Below are 27,539 nucleotides of genomic sequence, written 5' to 3' on the forward strand. Positions count from 1 at the left end.
AGAGAAAGTAAAATATATCACAAAGTCTAGACAACAACAATTTGGAACAGTTAGATGGAAAGGGCAAAACTCCTTTAAAAACCACAACTTACCAAACTGACATATGGGAAAATAGAATATGTAAATGGTCCCGTATATAACTCATAATTAAAACTTTCCAAATAGCAAACTCCACCCCAGTCAGTTTCACCAGTGTATTCTCTTAAACATTTAGGGAGGAAAGAATGCCAATTCTACACACATTCTTCCAGAAAATTGATTAAAAGTGCAAACGTCCCAAGTCATTTTATGAGGACGGTATGAGCTGGATAAAATGTTAACTTGCTTAAACATTTACAAATCAAGTAATGAAATGTATCTCAATAGAATAAAAACAAAAATAATATGGTGTTCTCAATAGATAAAAAGGAAGGTTTTGACATAATTCAGTACACATATATGACAAAAAAAATACTCTCAGGAAATTAGGAAGAGAAGGAATCTTCCTCAACCTGATAAAGGATGTCAATGAAAAACCTATGTGTAACATTATACTCAATCTCAATCATAAAAGGCTAAATGTTTACCTCATAGGATCGGGAATGCCTCTCTTATTTAATGCTGTATTGGAAGTACTCATCAGTGCAATAAAACAAGGAAATGAAATAAAATTTATACATATTGGCAAGGAAGAATTGAATATGTGATTATTTACAGAATGCATGATTTTGTTCACAGAAAAGCATGTTGAATCTATAAAAATTAGCTCCAAATAACAAGCATGTTTAATAAGACTTCAGAATAGAAGGTCAATAAAAAAACAGCAGCTGTCTCTGTACACTAATAATAACCAATTGGAAATGCAGTGTAAAAAATAATGCAGTTTAAAATAATATCAACTAACCCCAAATATCTAAGAATAAATCTAGCAAAAGTGTACACAATTCCTACACCAAAAACTACAAAATATCACAAAGAAAGATTTTAAAAGGCCTAACTAAATGCAGAAAAACTAAAACCAAAAAGGTTTAATCCCAGTGTAGTTAACATCCAGTGCTATATGAGTTTCAGGTGTACAATATAGTGATTCAGTGGTTCCATATATTACTCAGTGCTCATCAAGGGAAGTGTGCTCTTAATCCTCTTCCCTATTTAACCCACCCCCACCCATTTACCCTCTGGTAGTCCTCTGTTGTCTATGGTTAAGAGTCTGTTTTTTGGTTTCTTTTTTTAAAAACTCAATTTTTATGTTATTTCTCCCCAAATCGATCTATAGATTCATTTTGACCCCTATGAAATCTGCAGCAGTCTTTTAATTTTGATTAAATTTTTGAATAAGATTTTTTTAAGTTTATGTATTTTTTTTTTTTGAGAGAGAGAGAGAGAGAGACAGGGAGAGAGAGAGAGAGAGAGAGAGCGAGCGCAGCATGGGGTTAGAGGGAGAGGGAGACAGAATTCCAAGCTGGCTGTGCACTGTCAGCACAGAGCCCAACGTGGGGCTCCAACTCATGGAACTGAGAGATCATAACCTGAGCCAAAATCAAGAGTCAGACACTTAACTGACTGAGCCACCCAAGTGCCCCAGCAGCAGTCTTTTTAAGGTAATTTACAAATTGATTAAAAACTTATGCAGAAAAACAAAATATCAGGAATACTCAAAACATCCTTTAAAAAGACCAGCTATACTATCCCTTTTCAGGACTTGCTATAGAGCCACAGTAATCATGTCAATATATAGGAATCAAGACTATAAGAGTAGACAAATAGATAAATGGGTGATAATCAACTCCAGAAAGAGACCGACATATTCAGTCAACTGATTTTCATCCAAAGCATCAAGCAAATTTGGTAGGTTAAGGTTGCAATGTCCTCGGCCAAAGACCTCCAGGAACATTAATTAAACAGGTTAGAATGAGAGAGAACACACACCATGGAGTGTCAGAGGATGTTAGAGAATCTACTACAGGATTTGAGCTTCGGTTGAATGATTTAGGGAGGGACTAACAAAGGGAGGATCCAATCTAGTTTGAAAGCTTTCAGAAGGCTTGGGCCATTTTTTCATAAGTTATCTCAAGACACCTTATCCATAGGGAGGAGAGACGATAAGGGGCATAAATTTATAATTGGCAAAGAAGCAGCAGCCACTCATTTTGTCCAAGCGAGTGGGGGTATGGTATTTTATGTGTGGCACAGGGACTTTGCTTTTGCCTGTGCTTGGACACAATTATGGAGCAGCTATGCTTTGTTTCACTTTATCATGGTCTCAGAATAAACTTGTCTGAGACTTGCATTCAGTAAAAATGTGTATGCTTGTAGAAGAAGGACACGGCCTAGCTGTGAGTGCCAGGCCAGCTTCTGGATGTTAGGGACCACTTTTTTTATCTTTCTCAAGGAAAACCTTTTTTAATATATAAATAATCTTTCAGGGTGAATTATTTTAAATTTGCAGAAAAGTTGCAAAGATATACAGAGAACATAGATGCCCTTTCTCTTGTAGATTAAGCCTCTTGTACCATAATGGAAATAGGGAAGATGTATCTGCTAGGATTTTGGCAGAGACTATTGTTTTTCTTTCCCAGCAAGCACCAAGAGCGATCTTTCTAAGGATCCTCTCAGATCTTTCTTGTGGACATCAAGTGGGGCTCCTTGAGGAAAAGCTCACAAGATGGTGTGAAACTTCTCTAGGGATTTCATACTCTTCTGGTAGCCCACACATGACCTTTACAAGTTTCTCAAAAATTTCTAGTTCTTAATGTTCTTAATGTCTTACATGGCATTCGGGCAGTGTCTGTCCCAGGTAAATAAATGCTCAGGTCTTCTTTCTACCTGCAAACCCTTGTCTTTCACTAAAATTTATATTTTCCATTAGACTTCAGTTCATTGAGGGGTTCCAAAATAAGTCATCACTTTGCAGTTTTCCCATCTCTTCTTGTTTTGTGAACAGGAATGATGCTCCTTCCAGTTCTGGGCATCTCTGAGATCAAACCAGAAGTACTCAGGAAAGTCTTTTTAACAGATGGATCTGGATCAGTTGAGTATCCATTTGAAAGGTAATTTGAGGGCGCCTGAGTGGCTCAATTGGTTAAGCATCTGACTTCAGCTCAGGTCATGATCTCACCATTCCCGAGTTTGAGCCCCTCATCAAGCTCTGTGTTGACAGCTCAGAGCACGGAGACTGCTTCAGATTCTGTGTCTCCCTTTCTCTCTGCCCCTCCCCTGCCCATGCTCGCTCTCTCTCTCTCTCTCTCTCTCTCAAAATTAAACAAAAAAAAACATTAATTTTTTTTTTTAAAAAAGAAAGGTAGTTTGATACTTGATGACTATTAAACTTCATATACATCCTTACTTATCACTGTTCATTGTTTGGGCTTCCTGAAGACACCAATCTGTCAAGCCACCTTATGCATTCTTAGAAAGTTTACTAGCTTTTTCTTACTTCAGCAGATTCCTTCTGCATGTTGTTTATCTGATCCTTTGTCCAGACAGACTCAGCATAGAACTTTAGTGTCTGCTAATCTCTGCTCACCAAGCCCTTGCTCATTTTCTGCTATGAAATTTAGTTCCTTTTAATTTATTTTTAAATAGATAGTTTGTGTCTTTTAAAAATGTTTTATGTTTTTTAATTTTATCAAGTTTTTAACTTACTTGGTATAATGGTCACAATGGCCTGTCATGGCATTCAGTTTCTTCATAATTTATGTTTCCCAAACAAGGTTTAAGTCATGAGAACATTGCAAGAAATAAAAATTACAGTTCAATTTCTATCATTAAAATGGATGCAAAAATACATGTTAGAAAATAGTATCCAGCAATAGATAAAAGGAATAATACATAATGGCCAATAGAGAGTCACTTCCCAGAAGGCAATTGTGGTTTAATATTAGAAAATCTATTAATGTGATTCTTACATTCAGAAAAGCAGAAAAATCATATGATAATCACAATAAGTGGAGAAAAACAATTTCACAAATTCAACGGCCATTCATGATTTAATTTGAAAAATTCCCTTAAAACAAAGGAATAGAAGAAAATTATTTGTTCTGATAAGGATTACATCCAAAAAATCTGTACCAAATTTTTAATTAATGATATATTACTGAGAGTGCTCTTCCTGAGACTTGAAATTGTGGAAATGATTCAAGGATGGCCATTATCCCCACGTTTGTTCAAAAATATACTGGTAATTCTGGCTACTGGCATACAGCAAAATAAATACATAAATACATAAATAAATGAATAAAATTGAAAAGGAAGGAATTAAAATGCCTTTATTCGGCGGTGACATAGTTATATATATATACAATTCAAAAGAAACTACACACTCTTAGAATATATGAGTTTAGCAAAGCCACAATGTATACGGTCAATATATGAACACCAATCATTTTCTATATATTAACAAACAACAAATGTTTTCAAAAAATTGAAACCACAGCATACACAATAGCATTAAAAAGATAAAATACAAAGAAATCAATAAAATGAAAGAAGTGGAACATCTCTGCATTGTAAGCCACAAAATACTATTCAAAGAAACTTAAGAATTCAAACACCATATGATTTCACTCATATGTGGAATTTAAGACACAAAATAAATGAGCAAAGGGGGAAAAGAGAGAGAGAGAGGCAATCCAAGAAACATACTCTTAACTATAGAAAACAAACTGATGGTTTCCAGAGGGGAGATGCATAGGGGAGATGGCTGAAATAGGTGATGGGGATTAAAGAGTGCACCTCTTCTGTTGAGCACTAGGTGTTGTATGGAATTCTTGAATCACTGTATTGTACACCTGAAACGAATATTACTATCTTAACCAACTGGAATTTAAATTAAAACTTAAAAAAATTCCAAATAAATGCCATGTTCCCCTATTAGAAAAATCAATACTGTAAATATGTAAATATTTCTCCAAATTCTCTCTACAAATTTTACACAATTCTGATAATAATTATAGCAGGTTTATTTTGATGGAAATGGGCAACACAATTCTAAAATGTACATAGAAATACAAAGGACGGGGCGCCTGGGTGGCTCAGTCAGTTAAGCGGCCGACTTCAGCTCAGGTCATGATCTCTCGGTCTGTGAGTTCGAGCCCCGCGTCGGGCTCTGTGCTGACAGCTCAGAGCCTGGAGCCTGTTTCAGATTCTGTGTCTCCCTCTCTCTGACCCTCCCCCGTTCATGCTCTGTCTCTCTCTGTCTCAAAAATAAATAAATGTTAAAAAAAAATTAAAAAAAAAAGAAATACAAAGGAAGAAGAACCAAGACAATTTTGAAGAATAACAAAGCTGGAAGACTCACATTATCAGTTAATACAACTTAGTAGAAAACTATAGTAATTAAAAGTAGTTGACACATGAAGTTACCCTGGTTTCAGGTGTACAATAATAGTGATTCAACAATTTTATACATTATTCTATGGTCACTGCAACTACCTACCACATGTCCCCATAAATTGCTATTACAATATCATTGGGTATATTCCTTATTCTGTGCCTTTTTACTCCCATGCCTTATTTATTCCATACATAGAAGCCTGTATCTTCCATTCACCCATCTTGACCTACCCTTCATCCTGCTCCCCTCTGGCAACCATCATTTTGTTCTCTGTATTCATAGGTCAGATTCTCCTATTTGTTTGTTTATTAATTTTTTTAGATTCCACTTATGAAGGAAATCATATGGTATTTGGCCCTCTCAGTCTGACTTGTTTCACTTAGCATAATACCCTCTAGATCCATCCATGTTGTCTCAAATGGCACAACTTTATCCTTTTTATGAACTTAAACCTATAATGACATGCCTATGAAACATCCTCTGTGCCAACTTGGATGGCTCAAAAGAAAAAATAAATGCAAAATTTTGATGAGAATGTGAGGAAATATGAACCATACTACACAACTGATGAGAGTGTAAGGTGATATGACCTTTTGGAAATCTCCTTGGTAGCATGTAATAAAGCTGGATCTAAACAATGTCCTGTGACCTAGCAGTTCCCTGCTAAGTAAATACTAAGGGAAATCCACATACATGAGTATTATCACCAAAAAATATGTACAGGGTTGTTCACACAGCACAATATGTAATATACCAGATGAAAAGCTACACAAATGTTCATAGAGTAAATATGCTCTATCCATATGATGGAATACAATTAAGAAACACAATGGTGAATAACTACCAGACCCAAGAGCATGGATAAAACACAAGAAAATGATGTTAAGTAAAAGAAACTAAACAAAAAAGACTTTATGATATATGATTCCATTTACATAAATTTAAAATCAGACAAAACTAGACCATGCTGCTGGAGGTGAGGATTGTGGTTACTTTTAGGAAAGAGCTATAAGGATGACTGGGAAGTGGCACAAGAGGGCCTTGTAGGGAGCTATGATTATAAAATACAACCATTTGGATCAGAGTGGGGATTATATAGATATGTTAACTTGGTTAAATTTCATAGAACAGTACACTTATGACTTCTGTCTTTTTCATATGTGTGTAATAAATAAATATGTATATGTAAAAAAAAATTGGGACATGATGGAGGGTATATCATGAAGAACAACAGAACCAACCTTCTGAAATGTGATCTTCCAGACCAGGGAATTTTTGACTCTGCCAAAATTTAAACTCGTCATTAAAAACAATTTTCAATCTAAATCTGTATTGTTTGGAAATTCTTTTTCAAAATGATGAATATATCTCCCAAGAACTAATACCTCTTCAGCTACAGAAATTGTTAGTCACCTCTTTGTTTACTTTCCCTTTTTTTTATCATTGTCTAAGAAAATGAAAACTAATGCTTTTGTATCTGAATAGGTATGTATGGTATAAATGTCGTTGTTGTAGAATAATTTCCTTAAAGTTATCTCTCTTTCCTGCTGTTCCCCTTTCTACTCTATTTATTTCATAAGAGAAAAGAAAGAGGCTTCTATGTAATAACTTAAAATCTTTTCAATTTTGTTAATAAATACATAACATACATTATTGTATAAATTTAAGGCATACATACTAGAACTGATAAATGAATTCAGTAAAGTTGCAGGACATAAAATCATTGTACAGATATCTGTTACACTTTTATACACTAATAATGAAACAGCATAAAGACCACTTAAGAAAAATCCCATTTTCAATTGCACCTAAAATGATAAAGTACCTCAGAATAAACTTAACCAAAGAAGTGAAAGACCTGTACTCTAAAAACTATAAAATACTGATTAAAGCAATTGAAGGGTACACAAATACATTCCGTGCTCAGATTGGAAAGCCAAACGTTCTTAAAAATGTCTACACAACCCAAATCAATATACATATTTAATATATCCCAATCAACTTACCAACAGCATTATTCACAGAACTAGAACAAGAAATTCCAAAATTTCTGTGAAACCACAAAAGTCCTTGAATAGCCAAAGCAAACTTTGAAAAACAATGCAAAATTGGAGGTATCACAATTCCAGACTTCAAGTTATATTGCAAAGCTGTAATAATCAAAATGGTATGATACTTGCACAAAAATAGACACATAGAAGAATAAAACTGAAAACCCAGAAATAAACCCACAACTATATGCTCAATTAGTCTTCAACAAAGTAGGAAAGAATATCTAGTGGGAAAAAGACAGTCTCTTCAAAAAATGGTGTTGGGAAAACTGGACAGCAACATGTAAAACAACAAAACTGGAACACGTTCTTACACCATACACACAATAAATTCAAAATGGATTGAAAACCTAAATCTGAGTCCTGAAACCATAAAAATGCTAGAAGAGAACACAGGCAATAACTTCTTTGACATTGGCTAAAGCAACTTTTTTTCTATATATGTCTCCGGAGACATATTTAAGAAGGACATATAAAGGAAACAAAGCAAAAATAAATTATTGGGACTATATCAAAATTAAAATTTTCTGCACAATAAAGGAAACAATCAACAAAACAAAGGCAACCTATACAATTGGAGAAGAAATTTGCAAATGATGTGCTTGATACAGTGTTAGTATCCAAAATATATAAAAACTTACAAAACTCAACACCCAAAAAACAAATAACCAAGTTAAAAAATTAGCAGAAGACATGAATAGACATTTTTCCAAAGAAGACTGACAGATGGCTAACAGACACATGAAAAAGATGCTGAGCATCACTCATCATCATGGAAATAAAAATCCAAACTACAGTCAGATATCACCTTATATCAGTCAGAATGACTATATTCACAACACAGGAAAAAAACAGGTGTTAGTGAGGATGTGGGGAAAGGGGAACCTTCTTTGACTGATTTTAGGAATGCAGACTGGTTCAGCCACTCTGGAAAACAGTATGAAGCTTCCTCAAAAAGTTAAAAATAGAAACACCTATGGCCCTGCCATTTCACTACTAGATATTTACCAGAAGGATACAAAAATGCTGATTCAAAGGGATACATGTACCCCAATGTTATAGCAGTATTAGCAACAATAGCCAAATTATGGGAAGACCCCAAATGTCCATTGACTGATGAATGGATAAAGAAGGTGTGGTATGTATACACAATGGAATATTACTCAACCATAAAAAATGCCGTCTTGCCATTTGCAATGACATGGGTGGAGCTAGAGAGTATTATGCTAAGTGAAATAGGTCAGTTAGAGAAAAACACCATATGATTTCACTCCTATATGGAATTTGAGGGGAAAAAAACAGATGAACATAAGGGGGAAAAAAGCAAAGAGAGACACAAACCAGAAAAAAAAAAAGTCTAACTAGAGAACAAACTCGGAGGGTTACCATAGAAGAGGTGGGCAGGTGGATGGATTATATAGGTGATGTGTATTAAGGACATCACTTGTGAGGAACACCGGGTGTTGTAGGTAAGCGATGAATCACTAAATTCTACACTTGAAACTAAAAATGAAATAAAATAAAGGTTAAATCATCATCAATTACATGCTAGACTTTATTGCTTCTTCATTTTCTAATGAAAATACACTTTTGTTAATTCACATTTGTTTTTCTCAACAGGTCCACATTTTAACACTTTCCAGAACTGGTACATTTGAGATTTTAACAGCAAAATCCTTTGAGATTTTACACATGACCTCCTTTTCCTAGGATCAGATCAGTTCCCATCCGTGGTTCTAACTAGCAGGGAATCTACTAGGGTCATGCTTCTCTTTCCTCTCCCCAGGCAAGGGAAAGCCCCCACTCCCAGGCCCTTTCCCCACTCCTTTACACGGGCCAGATTCCAGAGCACTCACTGAGTGCAGTACCACTGCACGCTGTGAGGTGGCACCCATGCAGTAGGACATGTGCATGTTCTCTCTCTCTTGCAATATTAAGCAGTAAACTGAGCCAGTGCCAACCTGTGAAGGCTGGGGTGCTGCCACATCACTCTCTCTTTCTTTCTTCTCACTGGAGATTTGGGGCTGAGTCATCATCCTTGCACATTAGGGGTCAGTGGTGGTAAGATGCAGAAGTAGTCAAAGAGATTCTGCTTCATTCTTGAGTCCAAGCCTGTGCTTCAACCCAACTCCACCAGAAGGCTCTAAATTGAGGGGTGCTGGGAACTAGCCCAGTGAACAATGTTCGACGCCCTCGTGTCTGTGCCTCATTTAGAGATAGCTCCCAGGAGAGGGCAGAGTGGCAGTGTAGGGTAAGGGGAAGATGTTATTTGTCCTGTGGACAAACACTAGTCCCATACCGTCAGATTCCTGCCACATGCTCACATGCCTCTCCCCCTACTGCAAATGGTAGACACACGTTCCCAAATGTCATAACCCACATTGAAACATCACATATGTTCATTCAAATACACATGCCCTCATGTTGCCATGATCTCATCCAGAGACTCGCACTTGGTGTTTGCAGGCATGGTTTGTGGACTCAATTCATGAGAAGATGTCTGTTGGTAGGAGGACTGGTTAAGGCCCTCTGAATTTCAGTTGTTCCCTCACATCTGCTTTTCCATCAGGGGCTCATGCACTAATGTCAGGTACCATGACGCCAGTGTTCTCATTCTTAAACTGGTCCCAGGTAGGCAAGGTGTCCTCATTTATCTCTCAGCACTTTGTCTTTGACATTAAGACTGTCCAGACTGACAACACATCCCATGGTTGACTTACTAGCTTCTGATATTTCTCAGTTGGAATTGGAATCTCAGGTCATCTTCAGTAACTAATCCCATGTCTGTAACTGATTATTGTCTTTCTTTTCTCACAATGTTATTTTATATAACTCATGTTTTACAATTACTTTGAAATATGCAATGCATATCACTATTGCTCTTTCTTAAAAGGTTTTTCTTTTGAAAGGCTTTTCTTTCTTAGAGGATCCCCAGATGTACAGCAGTACCACTACTACTTACCAGTATGTATATTTTTTTCATTGCACAGAAATTTTGCAATTAAATGTCCATGTCAACTATGAATAGAGCCAAAATGGGATGAGAGAAATTTCTCCTCCGTGATCAGCTTCCAAATATGCCTCCACATGAGCAGGTGGAGTCTGCTCTGTAGCCTCTATAATCCATCTAATCTGTATGTTCCACAACAGTTTCTTTAACACTGGAAAATCAATTCTCTGTTCCCATACACTCTGGTCATGCTCACATTCCTCTACCATCCCAAAATAAATCCACTACTGAGATCACACCCATATCACATGGTGCCATCACTCAAATTGAGCCATAGTGAAAATGTTCATACATAAAGTTCCCTCTAATACATGCTCAGGAAATGGAAATGAATGTTGTCATGACAAAGTTAAAATAAATGCAGTAATGTGGTTTCTGGTTGAGAGACACTTTTATATCAGTTCATCTAAATACTGAATATCTTGGCTAAAAGACTCAGCAATAGACAATGTTAACAATACTGGATCATAGTGAATTATAACACAACATTCAACTTTAAAAACATTAACATAATTTGCAGCTTATTTTTTAATACTCACCTTGAATTTTAATGGATATAGTTGACAGCATTTATTTGTGCCAGGGGAGTAACATTTTCATTGCTCCTAAATGTAAGTTTCCTATTTAGTAGGTTTGTTTTTATCTAACAAATTAAAAATACCAGCCTGAGTAATTTTGCTAAGAGAGAGGATAGGATAACATCCCAGTGTCTCAGAAAGGGACATGGAAACTTCATCATGAAATATTTAAATAATTCCTAAGAAAAACTTTTTAGCAATGAGAAATGTAACAGTTTATACTATTCACTACATGAGATGGAAAGCCTTCATAAATGTCTGTTCCTTATAGTGCTTCAATTAGTAATTTTCTAAAAACATACTTCTATCAAAATCCTTTAACCATCAACTACATGATGAAGTTAAAACTCCTTAGCATATGGATTTTAAAATAGACCTTATATTTCAGAGAAGTTGCAGTTTAATAGCAAAATTGAATGAAAAGTCCAGATATTTCCCCCAAATCCCCTGCCCCCACATATGCACAGCCTCCACCAGTATCAACATCCCACACCAGAGTGATACATTTTTTACACTCCATGTATGTACATTCACACATTAGGGTTCACTTTTAGTAACGTACATTCTATAGGTTTTGACAAATGTATAATGACATGTACCCACCATTATAGTATCATACAGAGTAGCTTTACTGCCCTAAAAGCCCTCTGTGCTCTGCCAGTTCGTCCCTCCCTCATTCCTAATCCTTGACAAATAGTGATATTTTAATCTTCTCCATAGTATTGCCTTTGCCAGAATGTCATACAATTGGAAACATACAACATATAGCCTTTTCAGATTGGCTTTTTTTAGTTAGTAAGATGCATTTAAGTTTTTGTTTTTATTTTTTTTAAGGTTTATTTTTGAGAGAGAGATAGAATGTGAGCAGAGGAGGGTCAGAGAGAGAGGAAGACACAGAATCTGAAGCAGGGCCAGGCACAGAGCCTGCACAGAGCCCTTTGCAGGGCTCAAACCCATGAACCATGAGATCATGACCTCAACCAAAGTTGGAGCTCAACCAACTGAACCACCCAGGCACCCACATTTAAGTTTTATTTATATCTTTTCATTGTTTGATAGCTCATTTCTTTTTAAAACTCTTTGAATAACATTCCATTATCTGGATGTACCAATTTTATCAATTCACCTACTAAAAGACATTTGCTTCTGAGTTTTGGCAAATATAAATAAAGCTACTATAAATATCCATGTGTAGCTTTTTGTGTAGACATAAGTTTTCAACTCTTTCAGGTAAATACCAAAGAGCATGATTGTTGGATCATATGGTCAGAGTAGATTTAGTTTTGTAAGAAACTTCCAAACTGTCTTCCAAACTGTACCATTGTGCATTCTCGCCAGCAATGAATGAGAGTTTTTGTTGCTCCACTTCTTCACCAGGATTTGGTGTTATTACTGGTATGGATTTTGATGATTCTAATAGTTGTGCAGTGGTATATCATTGATGTTTTCATTGGCATTTCAATGATGATATGATTGAACATTTTTTCATGTGTTTACTTGCCAACTATGTATCTTCTTGGGTGATGTATCTTTTAAATTCTATGCCCCATTTTTCTTTTTCTTCTTCTTTCTCTTCTTGGCTTAAGTCCTATACGTTTATTTCTCATAGTTATTGAGGCTGAAAGTCCAAGATCAAGGTACCATGGGGGTTGGTTTCTCCTAAAGCCTATCTTCTTGGCTTGCAGATGACCACCATCCTGCTACTTCTTCACAGCACCATCCCACTGTGAATATGTGCCCCTGGAAGTCTCTTAGACTGTATGTCCTAATCAACTCCTGTTATAAGGACAGAAATCAGTTTGAATTAGGGACCACACTAAGGGCCTCATTTTATAATAATTACCTTTTTAAATGTCCAGCCTACAAATAGAGTCACATTATGAGCTACTAGTGATTTGAGTATGCATGAACAAATACCATCACAGAATGCAGGGAGCTCAAACATACTTGGGATGGAGGGAGAGAGCAAGGTAACTACCATCCCCAAACAAGTGTTCCAAGCACCCAGGTCTCCATGACAGAAGAGCAAACTTTCCTTCAAGATATAAGAAATTAATTGCAGTGAGCCCACGAACAAAGGGGGAGCTAACCGCAAATTACTGAGCAATGACCAAGTGACACCCCCATTGCCTGTGACTCTGGCCCCTTTTCTCTACTTCCCCCATCCTCAGAAGTGAGGCTGGGTCTTTGGCCGATTTTTAAATTGGGCTTTTTTTTCCTTATTGTGGAGCTTTAAGAGTTCTTTGTACATTTTAGATAGCAGTCCTTTATCAGATATGTCATTTGCAAATATTTTCTCCCATTCTGTGACATATCTTTTCATTTTCTTGACAATGTCTTTTGCAGAGCAGAAAATTTTAATTTAATGAAGTCCAGCTTATCAGTTCTTGCTTTCATGGATTGTGCCTTTGGTGTCATCTAAAAACTCATAGCTAAATCCAAGGTAATCTAAGATTTTCTTCTATGTTATCTTCTGGGAGTTTTATAGTTTTGCATTTTATATTTAATCTGCGATTCACTTTGAGTTAATTTTTGTTAAGGGTGTAGTGTTTGTGTCTAGATTTTTTCCAGTTGTTCCAGCACCATTTGTTCAAAAGACTACCTTTGCTTTATTGTATTGTCTTTATTCTTTTGTCAATGATCAGTTGACTGTATTTTATAGGTCATATCTTGAACTCTCTACTCTGTTTCACTGATTTATTTGTTAATTCTTTCACCAATACCACACTGTCTTGATTACTGTAGCTTTATAGTAAGTCTTGAAATGAGGTAGGCAGCTTTGAAGTCAATCATCTAGCTTTCTTCTTGTCCCTCAATATTCTGTTGACTGTTCTATATTTCTTGCATCTCCATATAAACTTTACATCAGTTTGTCAGTATTCACAAAATAACTTGCTATGATTGTGATTGTGATTGCAATGAATCTATAGAACAAGGTGGGAAGAACTGACATCTTTACAATATCAAGTCTTTCTATTAATGAACATGAAATATCTTTCCATTTATTTACTTCCTCTTATAGATATAGACATATCTAAGTATTTCATTTTGGGGTTTGTAAATGATATTGTGTTTTTAATTTCAAATTCCACTTTTTCATTACTGGCATACAGAAAAGTGATTGGCTTTTATTATTAACCTTGTGTCCACCAATCTTGCTATAATTATTATTAGTTCAAGGAAGTTTTTTGCTGATTCTTTCAGACATTCTGGATTGATGATCAATCATGTGATCTATAAACAAAAACAGTTTTATTTCTTCCCTCCCAGTCTGTATACCTTTATTTACCTTTCTTGTTTAAAAAAATAATGTTTATTTATTTTTGAGAGAGACAGAGCATGAACAGGGGAGGGGCAGAGAGAGAGGGAGACAGAGAATCCTAAGCAGCGTCCAGGCTCCCAGTCTTCAGCACAGAGCCCAACGCAGGGCTCGAACTCACCAACCATAAGATCATGACCTGAGCTGACGTTCAGCTGACTGAGCCACCCAGGTGCCCCCACCTTTCCTGTTTTATTGCATTAGCTATGACATTCAGTACTGCTTTCTGCAAAGCACTGATAAGAAGGGACATTGTTTATTCAAATGCAATAGAATGAATTAGGAAAATATTCCTTCTGTTTCTATCTTCTGAAAGTAATTATATAGAGTTGACATAATTTTTTATTTAAATGTTTGGTATAATTCCAAATGTTTAACACAATATCGGTGAACCCATCTGGGCCAGGGGCTTTCTGTTTTTGATGGTTATTAATAATTGATTCAATTTTTAAAATAGATATAGACCTATTCAGATCATCTATTACTACTTGTGTGAATATTGGCATATTGTATCTTTCAAGGAATTGGTCCATTTTTTCTAGGTTATCAAATTTGTGGGCATAGAATTGTTCATAATATTCCTTGATTATACTTCTAATTTCCGTGGGATCTGTAGTGATGTTCCTGCTTTCATTTCTCATGTAAGCAATTGTGTCTTCTCTCCTTTTTCTTAGTTTGGCAAGAAGCTTATTGTTTTTATTTTTTTCAAAGAACCAGATTTTTTTGCTCTAAGAAAACTCCTACATTTTTTAAAGTTTTTATTTAAATTTCAGTTAGTTAAGAAAAGAGGGAAGATGGCGGCGTAGGAGGACGCTGGACTCACCGCGCGTCCTGCTGATCGCTTAGATTCCACCTACACCTGCCTAAATAACCCAGAAAACCACCAGAGGATTAGCAGAACGAAGTCTCCAGAGCCAAGCGCAGACGAGAGGCCCACGGAAGAGGGTAGGAAGGGTGGCGAGGCAGTGTGCGCTCCACGGACTGGCGGGAGGGAGCCGGGGCGAAGGGGCAGCCTGCCGGCCAAGCAGAGCCCGCGGGTCTGGCTTGCAAAAGCGGAGGGGCTGACGGACTGTGTTCCCACAGCAAGCGCGACTTAGTGTCTGGGAGGTCATAAGTTAACAGCTCTGCTCAGAAAGCGGGAAGGCTGGAGGACAAAGGGAGGGAGAGTTGCTGAGCCCCCAGACTACAGAGCTCAGTTTGGTGGGGAACAAAGGCGCTTGCCAGCGCCATCTCCCTCGCCCATCCCCCAGCCAAAATCCCAAAGGGAACCAGTTCCTGCCAGGGAACTTGCTCCCTTCGCTCAAACATCCAACTCTGTGGTTCTGCAGAGCCAAACCTCCGGCAGCGGATCTGACTCCCTCCTGCTGCCACAGGGCCCCTCCTGAAGTGGATCACCTAAGGAGAAGCGAGCTAAGCCTGCCCCTCCTGCCGCTATGCACCTTGCCTACCCACCCCAGCTAATACACCAGATCCCCAGGACCACAAGCCTGGCAGTGTGCAAGTAACCCAAACGGGCCACGCCACCCCACAGTCAAGCCCGCCCCTAGGAGAGGGGAAGAGAAGGCACACACCAGTCTGGCTGTGGCCCCAGCGGTGGGCTGGGGGCAGACATCAGGTCTGACTGCGGCCCCGCCCACCAACTCCAGTTATACACCACAGCACAGGGGAAGTGCCCTGCAGGTCCTCACCACACCAGGGACTATCCAAAATGACCAAACGGAAGAATTCCCCTCAGAAGAATCTCCAGGAAATAACAACAGCTAATGAGCTGATCAAAAAGGATTTAAATAATATAACAGAAAGTGAATTTAGAATAATAGTCATAAAATTAATCGCTGGGCTTGAAAACAGTATAGAGGACAGCAGAGAATCTCTTGCTACAGAGATCAAGGGACTAAGGAACAGTCACGAGGAGCTGAAAAATGCTTTAAACGAAATGCAAAACAAAATGGAAACCACCACGGCTCGGATGGAAGAGGCAGAGGAGAGAATAGGTGAACTAGAAGATAAAGTTATGGAAAAAGAGGAAGCTGAGAGAAAGAGAGATAAAAAAAATCCAGAGGTATGAGGGGAAAATTAGAGAACTAAGTGATACACTAAAAAGAAATAATATACGCATAATTGGTATCCCAGAGAAGGAAGAGAGAGGGAAAGGTGCTGAAGGGGTACTTGAAGAAATCATAGCTGAGAACTTCCCTGAATTGGGGACGGAAAAAGGCATTGAAATTCAAAAGGCACAGAGAACTCCCTTCAGACGAAACTTGAATCGATCTTCGGCACGACATATCATAGTGAAACTGGCAAAATACAAGGATAAAGAGAAAATTCTGAAAGCAGAGAGGGGTAGACGTGCCCTCACATATAAAGGGAGACCTATAAGACTCGTGACTGATCTCTCTTTTGAAACTTGGCACGCCAGAAAGGATTGGCACGAGATCTTCAGTGTGCTAAACAGAAAAAATATGCAGCCGAGAATCCTTTATCCAGCAAGTCTGTCATTTAGAATAGAAGGAGAGATAAAGGTCTTCTCAAACAAACAAAAACTGAAGGAATTTGTCACCACTAAACCAGCCCTACAAGAGATCCTAAGGGGGACCCTGTGAGACAAAGTACCAGAGACATCGCTACAAGCATAAAACATACACACATCACAATGACTCTAAACCCGTATCTTTCTATAATACCATTGAATGTAAATGTATTAAATGCGCCAACCAAAAGACATAGGGTATCAGAATGGATTAAAAAACAAGACCCATCTATTTGCTGTATACAAGAGACTCATTTTAGATCTGAAGACACCTTTAAATTGAGAGTGAGGGGATGGAGAACTATTTATCATGCGACTGGAAGCCAAAAGAAAGCTGGAGTAGCCATACTTATATCAGACAAACTAGACTTTAAGTTAAAGGCTGTAACAAGAGATGAAGAAGGGCATTATATAATAATTACAGGGTCTGTCCATCAGGAAGAGCTAACAATTATAAAGGTCTATGCGCAGAATACCGGAGCCCCCAAATATATAAAACAATTACTCATATCATAAGCAACCTTATTGATAACAATGTGGTCATTGCAGGGGACTTTAACACTCCACTTACAGAAATGGATAGATCATCTAGACACACGGTCAATAAAGAAACAAGGGCCCTGAATGACACATTGGATCAGATGGACTTGAGAGATCTATTTAGAACTCTGCATCCCAAAGCAACAGAATATACTTTCTTCTCGAGTGCACATGGAACATTCTCCAAGATAGATCATATACTGGGTCACAAAACAGCCCTTCATAAGTTTACAAGAATTGAAATTATACCATGCATACTTTCAGACCACAAAGCTATGAAGCTTGAAATCAACCACAGGAAAAAGTCTGGAAAACTTCCAAAAGTATGGAGGTTAAAGAACAGCCTACTAAAGAATGAGTGGATCAACCAGGCAATTAGAGAAGAAATTAAAAAATATAGGGAAACAAACGAAAATGAAAATACAACAATCCAAACGCTTTGGGATGCAGCGAAGGCAGTCCTGAGAGGAAAACACATCGCAATCCAGGCCTATCTCAAGAAACAAGAAAAATCCCAAATACAAAATCTAACAGCACACCTAAAGGAAATAGAAGCAGAACAGCAAAGGCAGCCTAAACCCAGCAGAAGAAGAGAAATAATAAAGATCAGAGCAGAAATAAACAATATAGAATCTAAAAAAACTGTAGAGCAGATCAACTAAACCAAGCATTGGTGTTTTGAAAAAATAAACAAAATTGACAAACCTCTAGTCAGCCTTCTCAAAAAGAAAAGGGAGATGACCCAAATAGATAAAATCATGAATGAAAATGGAATTATTACAACCAATCCCTCAGAGATACAAACAATTATCAGGGAATACTATGAAAAATTATATGCCAACAAATTGGACAACCTGGAAGAAATGGACAAATTCCTGAACACCCACACTCTTCCAAAACTCAATCAGGAGGAAATAGAAAGCTTGAACAGACCATAACCAGCGAAGAAATTGAATCGGTTATCAAAAATCTCCCAACAAATAAGAGTCCAGGACCAGATGGCTTCCCAGGGGAGTTCTACCAGACGTTTAAAGCAGAGATAATACCTATCCTTCTCAAGCTATTCCAAGAAACAGAAAGGGAAGGAAAACTTCCAGACTCATTCTATGAAGCCAATATTACTTTGATTCCTAAACCAGACAGAGACCCAGCAAAAAAAGAGTACTACAGGCCAATATCCCTGATGAATATAGATTCAAAAATTCTCAATAAGATACTAGCAAATTGAATTCAACAGCATATAAAAAGAATTATTCACCATACTACAGGCCAATATCCCTGATGAATATGGATGCAAAAATTCTCAATAAGATACTAGCAAATCGAATTCAACAGCATATAAAAAGAATTATTCACCATGATCAAGTGGGATTCATTCCTGGGATGCGGGGCTGGTTCAACATTAGCAAATCAATCAACGTGATACATCACATTAATAAAAAAAAAAAAAAGAGAAGAACCATATGATCCTGTCAATCGATGCAGAAAAGGCCTTTGACAAAATTCAGCATCCTTTCTTAATAAAACCCCCTGAGAAAGTTGGGATAGAAGGAACATACTTACACATCATAAAAGCCATTTATGAAAAGCCCACAGCTAACATCATCCTCAATGGGGAAAAACTGAGAGCTTTTTCCCTGAGATCTGGAACACGACAGGGATGCCCACTCTCACCGCAGTTGTTTATTTATTTATTTTTTAATTTTTTTTCAACGTTTATTTATTTGTGGGACAGAGAGAGACAGAGCATTAATGGGGGAGGGTGAGAGATAGGGAGACACAGAATCAGAAACAGGCTCCAGGCTCTGAGCCATCAGCCCAGAGCCTGACGCGGGGCTCGAACTCACGGACCGCGAGATCGTGACCTGGCTGAAGTCGGACGCTTAACCGACTGCGCCACCCAGGCGCCCCTCACCGCAGTTGTTTAACACAGTGTTGGAAGTTCTAGCATCAGCAATCAGACAACAAAATGAAATCAAAGGCATCAAAATTGGCAAAGATGAAGTCAAGCTTTCGCTTTTTGCAGATGACATGATATTATACATGGAAACTCCGATAGACTCCACCAAAAGTCTGCTAGAACTGATACAGGAATTCAGCAAAGTTGCAGGATACAAAATCAATGTACAGAAATCAGTTGCTTTCTTATACACTAACAATGAAGCAACAGAAAGACAGATAAAGAAACTGATCCCATTCACAATTGCACCAAGAAGCATAAAATACCTAGGAATAAATCTAACCAAAGATGTAAAGGATCTGTATGCTGAAAACTATAGAAAGCTTATGAAGGTAATTGAAGAAGATATAAAGAAATGGAAAGACATTCCCTGCTCATGGATTGGAAGAATAAATATTGTCAAAATGTCAATACTACCCAAAGCTATCTACACATTCAATGCAATCCCAATCAAAATTGCACCAGCATTCTTCTTGAAACTAGAACAAGCAATCCTAAAATTCATATGGAACCACAAAAGGCCCCAAATAGCCAAAGTAATTTTGAAGAAGAAGACCAAAGCAGGAGGCATCACAATCCCAGACTTTAGCCTCTACTACAAAGCTGTCATCCTCAAGACAGCATGGGATTGGCACCAAAACAGACACATAGACCAATGGAATAGAATAGAAACCCCAGAACTAGACCCAAAAACGTATGGCCAACTCATCTTTGACAAAGGAGGAAAGAGCATCCAATGGAAAAAAGAGTCTCTTTAACAAATGGTGCTGGGAGAACTGGACAGCAACATGCAGAAGGTTGAAACTAGACCACTTTCTCACACCATTCACAAAAATAAACTCAAAATGGATAAAGGACCTGAATGTGAGACAGGAAACCATCAAAACCTTAGAGGAGAAAGCAGGAAAAGACCTCTCTGACCTCAGCCGTAGCAATCTCTTACTCGACACATCCCCAAAGTCAAGGGAAGTAAAAGCAAAAATGAATTACTCGGGCCTTATGAAGATAAACAGCTTCTGCACAGCAAAGGAAACAACCAACAAAACTAAAAGGCAACCAACGGAATGGGAAAAGATATTTGCAAATGACATATCGGACAAAGGGCTAGTATCCAAAATCTATAAAGAGCTCACCAAACTCCACACCCGAAAAACAAGTAACCCAGTGAAGAAATGGGCAGAAAACATGAATAGACACTTCTCTAAAGAAGACATCCAGATGGCCAACAGGCACATGAAAAGATGTTCAACGTTGCTCCTTATCAGGGAAATACAAATCAAAACCACACTCAGATATCACCTCACGCCAGTCAGAGTGACCAAAATGAACAAATCAGGAGACTATAGATGCTGGCGAGGATGTGGAGAAACTGGAACCCTCTTGCACTGTTGGTGGGAATGCAAATTGGTGCAGCCGCTCTGGAAAGCAGTGTGGAGGTTCCTCAGAAAATTAAAAATAGACCTACCCTAGGACCCAACCATAGCACTGCTAGGAATTTACCCAAGGAATACAGGAGTACTGACGCATAGGGGCACTTGTACCCCAATGTTTATAGCAGCACTCTCAACAATAACCAAATTATGGAAAGAGCCTAAATGTCCATCAACTGATGAATGGATAAAGAAATTGTGGTTTATATACACAATGGAATATTACGTGGCAATGAGAAAAAATGAAATATGGCCTTTTGTAGCAACATGGATGGAACTGGAGAGTGTGATGCTAAGTGAAATAAGCCATACAGAGAAAGACAGATACCATATGGTTTCACTCTTATGTGGATCCTGAGAAACTTAACAGAAACCCATGGGGGAGGGGAAGGCAAAAAAAAAGAGGTTAGAGTGGGAGAGAGCCAAAGCATAAGACACTGTTAAAACCTGAGAACAAACTGAGGGTTGATGGGGGGTGGGAGGGAGGAGAGGGTGGGGGATGGGTATTGAGGAGGGCACCTTTTGGGATGAGCACTGGGTGTTGTATGGGAACCAATTTGACAATAAATTTCATATATTGAAAAAATAAATAAATCAATTTCAGTTAGTTAACATACAGTGGTGTATTAGTTTCAGGTGTACAGTATAGTGATTCAAAAGTTCCATACAACACCTGGTGCTCATCACAACAAGTACATTCCTTAATCCCCATCACCTATTTTTTTGTATCTAAACACAATACGTTTATTTATTTTTCTTTTTTTTAATATGAAATTTATTGTCAAATTGGTTTCCATACAACACCCAGTGCTCATCCCAAAAGTTGCCCTCCTCAATGCCCATCAACCACTTTCCCCTCCCTCCCACCACCTATCAATCCTCAGTTTATTCCCAATTTTTATGAGTCTCTTATGGTTTGCCTCCTTCCCTCTCTGTAACTTTTTTTTCCCCTTCCCCTCCCCCACAGTCTTCTGTTAAGTTTCTCAGGAACCACATAAGAGTGAAAACATATTGTGTCTCTCTTTCTCTGTATGACTTATTTCACCTAGCATAACACTCTCCAGTTCCATCCACGTTGCTACAAAAGGCCATATTTCATTCTTTCTCATTGCCAAGTAGTATTCCATTGTATATATAAACCACAACTTCTTTATCCATTCATCAGTTGATGGACATTTAGGCTCTTTCCATAATTTGGCTATTGTGAAAGTGCTGCTATAAACATTGGGGTACAAGTGCCCCTCTGCATCAGCACTCCTGTATCCCTTGGGTAAATTCCTAGCAGTGCTATTGCTGGGTCATAAGGTAGGCCTATTTTTAATTTTTTGAGGAACTTCCACACTGTATTCCAGAGTGGCTGCATCAGTTTGCATTCCCCATCACCTATTTAACACATCCCCCCACCCACTTCCCTCCTGATAACCATCAGATGTTCTCTATAGTTAAGAGTCTATAAGTTAGTCTATAAGTTAAGTTTGGTTTGCATCTAGCTTTGCTTTCTTTCATTTTCTCTATTGACTTCCTGTTTACAATATCATTGACTTCTGCTATAATTTTTATTATTTCTTTTCTGCTTACTTTGTATTTAATTTGCTCTTATTTTCTAGTTTCCTAAAGTGGAGGCTGAGATTACTGAGTTCATATCTCTATTCTTTTCTAATATATGCTTTCGCTGCTATAAATTTTCACCTAAGCACTGCTTTGACCATGTCCCACCAACTTTGATAAGTTGTGCTTTCATTTTCATTTAGTTCACAATAATTTTTATTTTCTTTTGAGATGTCTTATTTGACTTATGTGTTATTTAGAAATATTCCAGTTAATCTCCAAGTATTTGGGGGATTTCCAAGCTATTTTAGGTTATTGGTTTCTGGTTTAATTCGATTATTGTCTTGTTTTAATTATATTCTTTCAAATTTGTTAAGGTGTGTTTATGGCCCAGAATGTTGTCTATCATGGAGGATGCTCCAAATGAGCTTTAAAAGAAGGTGCATTCTGCTGTTGTTCAATAAAATAATTTATACACGTCACTTACATCCAGTTGATTGATAATATTGTTGAGTTCAACTATGTCCTTACTGATTTTCTGACCTATGGGGTCATCAAAATCCCAGACTTTAGCCTCTACTACAAAGCTGTAATCATCAAAACAGCATGGTATTGTCACAAAAACAGACACAGAGATCAATGGAATATAATAGAGACCCCAGAGTTGGACCCACAATGTATGGCCAGCTAATCTTTGACAAAAGCATTTCTAATAAAGGGCTATTGAAGTCTCCAACTGAATTCTTCCAACCATTTCTCCTTGCCATTCTAGCAATTGTTACCTCACATATTTTGAGACTCTTATTGGGCACACACCATATTAAGGATTGTTATTTCTTTTGGGGAAATGACCCTTTATTAATGTAATTTCCCATCTTTATCTATAACAATATTCTTTGCATTGAAGTCTGCTTTATCTGAAATTGATACAGCTATTCGTGCTTTATTTTGATTACTGTTAGCATGGTATATCTTTCTTCATTCATTTCATTCCAATGTATATGTGCCTTTATATTTCAATGTTTCTTATACAAAAAATATAGTTGGGTTTTCTTATTAATTCACCCTAGCAATCTCTGTCTTTTAATTGGTGCATTTGGATCAATGACATTCAAACTGGTAAAAGCCACTTATGAAAAGCCCACAGCTAATATCATCCTCAATGGGGAAAAACTTAGAGGTTTCTCCCTGAGATCAGAAACACGACAGGGATGTCCAATCTCACCGCTGTTGTTTCACATAGTGCAGGAAGTGCTAGCATCAGCAATCAGACATCAAAATCAAATCAAAGGCATCAAAATTGGCAAAGATGAAGTCAAGCTTTCACTTTTTGCAGATGACATGATATAACATGGAAAATCCGATAGACTCCACCAAAAGTCTGCTAGAACTAATACAGGAACTCAGCAAAGTCGCAGGATACAAAATCAATGTACAGAAATCAGTTGCATTCTTATACACTAACAATGAAGCAACAGAAAGACAGATAAAGAAACTGATCCCATTCACAATTGCACCAAGAAGCATAAAATACCTAGGAATAAGCCTAACCAAAGATATAAAAGATCTGCATGCTGAAAACTATAGAAAGCTTATGAAGGAAACTGAAGAAGACACAAAGAAATGGAAAAACAGTCCATGGTCATGGATTGGAGGGATAAATATTGTTAAAATTTCAATACTACCCAAAGCAATCTACACTTCAATGCAATCCCAATCAAAATTGCACCAGCATTCTTCTGGAAGCTAGAACAAGCAATCCTAAAATTTGTATGGAACCACAAAAGACCCGGAATAGCCAAAGTAATACTGAGGAAGAAAACCAAAGTGGGAGGCATCACAATCCCAGACTTTAGCGTCTACTACAAAGCTGTATCATCAAGACAGCATGGTATTGGCACAAAACCAGACACATGGATCAATGGAATAGAATACAGACCCCAGAGTTGGACCCACAAAGGTATTGCCAACTAATCTTTGACAAAGCAGGAAAGAATATCCAATGGAAAAAAGACTGTCTCTTTAACAAATGGTGCTGGGAGAACGGGACAGCAACATGAAGAAGAATGAAACTAGACCACTCTCTTACACCATTCACAAAGATAAACTTAAAATGGATAAAGGACCTGAATGTGAGACAGGAACCCATCAAAACCCTAGAGGAGAAAGCAGGAAAAAACCTCTCTGACCTCAGCCGCAGCAATTTCTTACTTGACACATCTCCAAAGGCAAGGGAATTAAAAGCAAAAGTGAACTATTGAGACCTCATGAAGATAAAATGCTTCTGCACTGCAAAGGACACAATAAACAAAACTAAAAGGCAACCAGCGAAATGGGAAAAGATATTTGCAAATGACATATTAGACAAAGGGCTAGTATCCAAAATCTATAAAGAGCTCACCAAACTCCACACCTGAAAAACAAATAATCCAGTGAAGAAATGGGCTGAAGACATGAATAGACACTTCTCTAAAGAAGACATCCAGATGGCCAACAGGCACATGCAAAGATGCTCAACATCACTCCTCATCAGGGAAATACAAATCAAAACCACACTGAAATACCACCTCACACTAGTCAGCATGGCTAAAATGAACAATTCAGGAAACAACAGATGCTGGCAAGGATGTGGAGAAATGGGAATCCTCTTGCACTGTTGGTGGGAATGCAAATTGGTGCAGCCGCTCTGGAAAGCAGTGTGGAGGTTCCTCAAAAAATTAAAAATAGATCTACCCTATGACCCAGCAATAGCACTGCTAGGAATTTACCCAAGGGATACAGGAGTGTTGATGCAGAGAGGCACTTGTACCCCAATGTTTATAGCAGCACTTTCAACAATAGCGAAACTATGGAAAGAGCCTAAATGTCCATCAACTGATGAATGGATAAAGAAATTGTGGTTTATATACACAATGGAATACTACTTGGCAATGAGAAAGAATGAAATATGGGCTTTTGTAGCAACATAGATGGAACTGGAGATTGTTATGCTCTGTAAAACAAGTCAGGCAGAGAAAGATACTATATGTTTTCACTCATATGTGGATCCTGAGAAACTAACAGAAGACCATGGTGGGGGGAGGGGAAAAAGAGAGGGAGGGAGCCAAGCATAAGAGACACTTAAAAACTGAGAACAAACAGGGTTGATGGGGGTGGGGGGGTGATGGGTATTGAGGAGGGCATCTTTTGGGATGAGCATTGGGTGTTGTATGGAAACCAATTTGATAATATATTTTATATTTAAAAAAATAGATCTACCCTATGACCCAGCAATAGCACTGCTAGGAATTTACCCAAGGGATATAGGAGTGCTGATGCAGAGGGGTACTCGTACCCCAAAGTTTATAACAGCACTTTCAACAATAGCCAAACTATGGAAAGAGCCTAAATGTTCATCAAATGACGAATAGATAAAGAAGATGTGGTTTATATATACAATGGAATGCTACTTGGCAATGAGAAAGAATAAAATCTGGCCATTTGTAGCCATGTGGATATAACTGGAGATTGTTATGCTAAGTGAAATAAATCAGGCAGAGAAAGACACATACCATATGCTTTCACTCATATGTGGATTCTGAGAAACTCAACAGAAGACCAGCGGGGAGGGGAAGGGGGAAAAAAGCTACAGAGAGGGAAGGAGGCAAACTATAAGAGACTCTTAAATACTGAGAATAAACTGAGGGTTGAAGGGGGGCGGTGAGAGGGGAAAGTGGGTGATGGGCATTGAGGAGAGCACCTGTTGGGATGAGCACTGGGTGTTGTATGGAAACCAATTTGACAATAAATTATATAAAATAAACAAATAAATAAATAAAAAACAAAGTGATTACTGACATAATGGATTTAACTTCCACTATATTTGTTACTATTTTTTTACTTAATGCCCTTGTTCTTTGTTCCTATTTTTGTCTTTTACTCTCTTTCTGCCTTTTGTGGTTTTAACTGAGCATTTTATAAGCATCTATGTGGTTCCATTTTGTCCCCATTCTTAGCATATCCATTATACCTTATTTTTCACATTTTTAGTGGCTATTTCACAATTTTCAATATACATTTACAATGAATCTAAGTCTATTTTAAAATAACACTTGGGGCGCCTGGGTTGCTTAGTTAAGTGTCTGACTCTTCAAGCCCTGCATTGGGCTATGTGCTGACAGTGTGCAGCCTGCTTGGGATTGTCTCTCTCCCTCCCCTTGTCTGTGTCCCCTCCTTCCCTCTCTTTTTTTTATTAAAAAAATAACACTATACTGTTTCACAGGAGGTACAGTTACAAGTACCTTATAATAACAAATAATTCTAATTCTTCCCTCCTGTCCCTTATATCATTGCTGTCATGCATTTCACACACACACATGTATAGGCTTACATAATTTAACACATTGTTGCTATTATTATTTTGAACAAATTTGTATATGTCAGATCAATTAAGAATAAAAAATACATATTTATTTTGCCTTTTCTTATTCTTTCTCTGATGTTTTTCCTTTCCTTACATATACCTGAGCTTCTGACCTATATTATTTTCCTTTTCTCTAAAGCCCTTCTTAATTTCTTGTGAGACAAATATACTGGAAACAAATTCTCTCAATTTTTTAAGTCTGAGAAAGTCTATTTCTTTTTCACTTTTGAATAATAATTCAGCATGGTACAGAATTCTATGTTGGATTTTTTTTCTCACAACACTAAATATTTCATTCCACTCCTTGCTTGCATGGATTGTGAGAAGTTGGATGTAATTTTTATCTTTATTTAAGGTTTGGAGTACTTTTTTTCTTCTTTCAGGATTGTTGTCTTTACTTTTGATTTCCTACAGTTTCAATATGATATGCTTAGGGGAATACTGAGGGGAATTTACCCTGCTTGGTGTTCTCGGAGCTTACGGGATGTGTGGTTTGGTGTTTGACATTAATTTTGGAAAATTCTCAGTCTTCCTGTTTCAAATATTTCTTCTCTTTCTTTTTCTGTCTTTTCATTCTCATATTTCTATTACATATATATTAAAACGTTTGTAGTTATCCTATTGTTCTGTATTTTTTTTCTTTCAATCTTTTTACTCTTCGCTTTTCAGTTTTTTTATACATAATTTATTTTCAAGTTAGCTTACATACAGTGCATACAGTGTGCTCTTGGCTTTAAGGGTAGATTCCCATGATGCATCGCTTACATACAACACCCAGTGCTCATCCCAACAAGCGCCCTCCTCGATGCCCATCACCCATTTTCCCCTTTCCCTCACCCCCCTCTCCGTCAACCCTC

This window comes from Prionailurus viverrinus, chromosome X (genome assembly GCF_022837055.1).
Source record: "Prionailurus viverrinus isolate Anna chromosome X, UM_Priviv_1.0, whole genome shotgun sequence".
Taxonomy (NCBI): domain Eukaryota; kingdom Metazoa; phylum Chordata; class Mammalia; order Carnivora; family Felidae; genus Prionailurus; species Prionailurus viverrinus.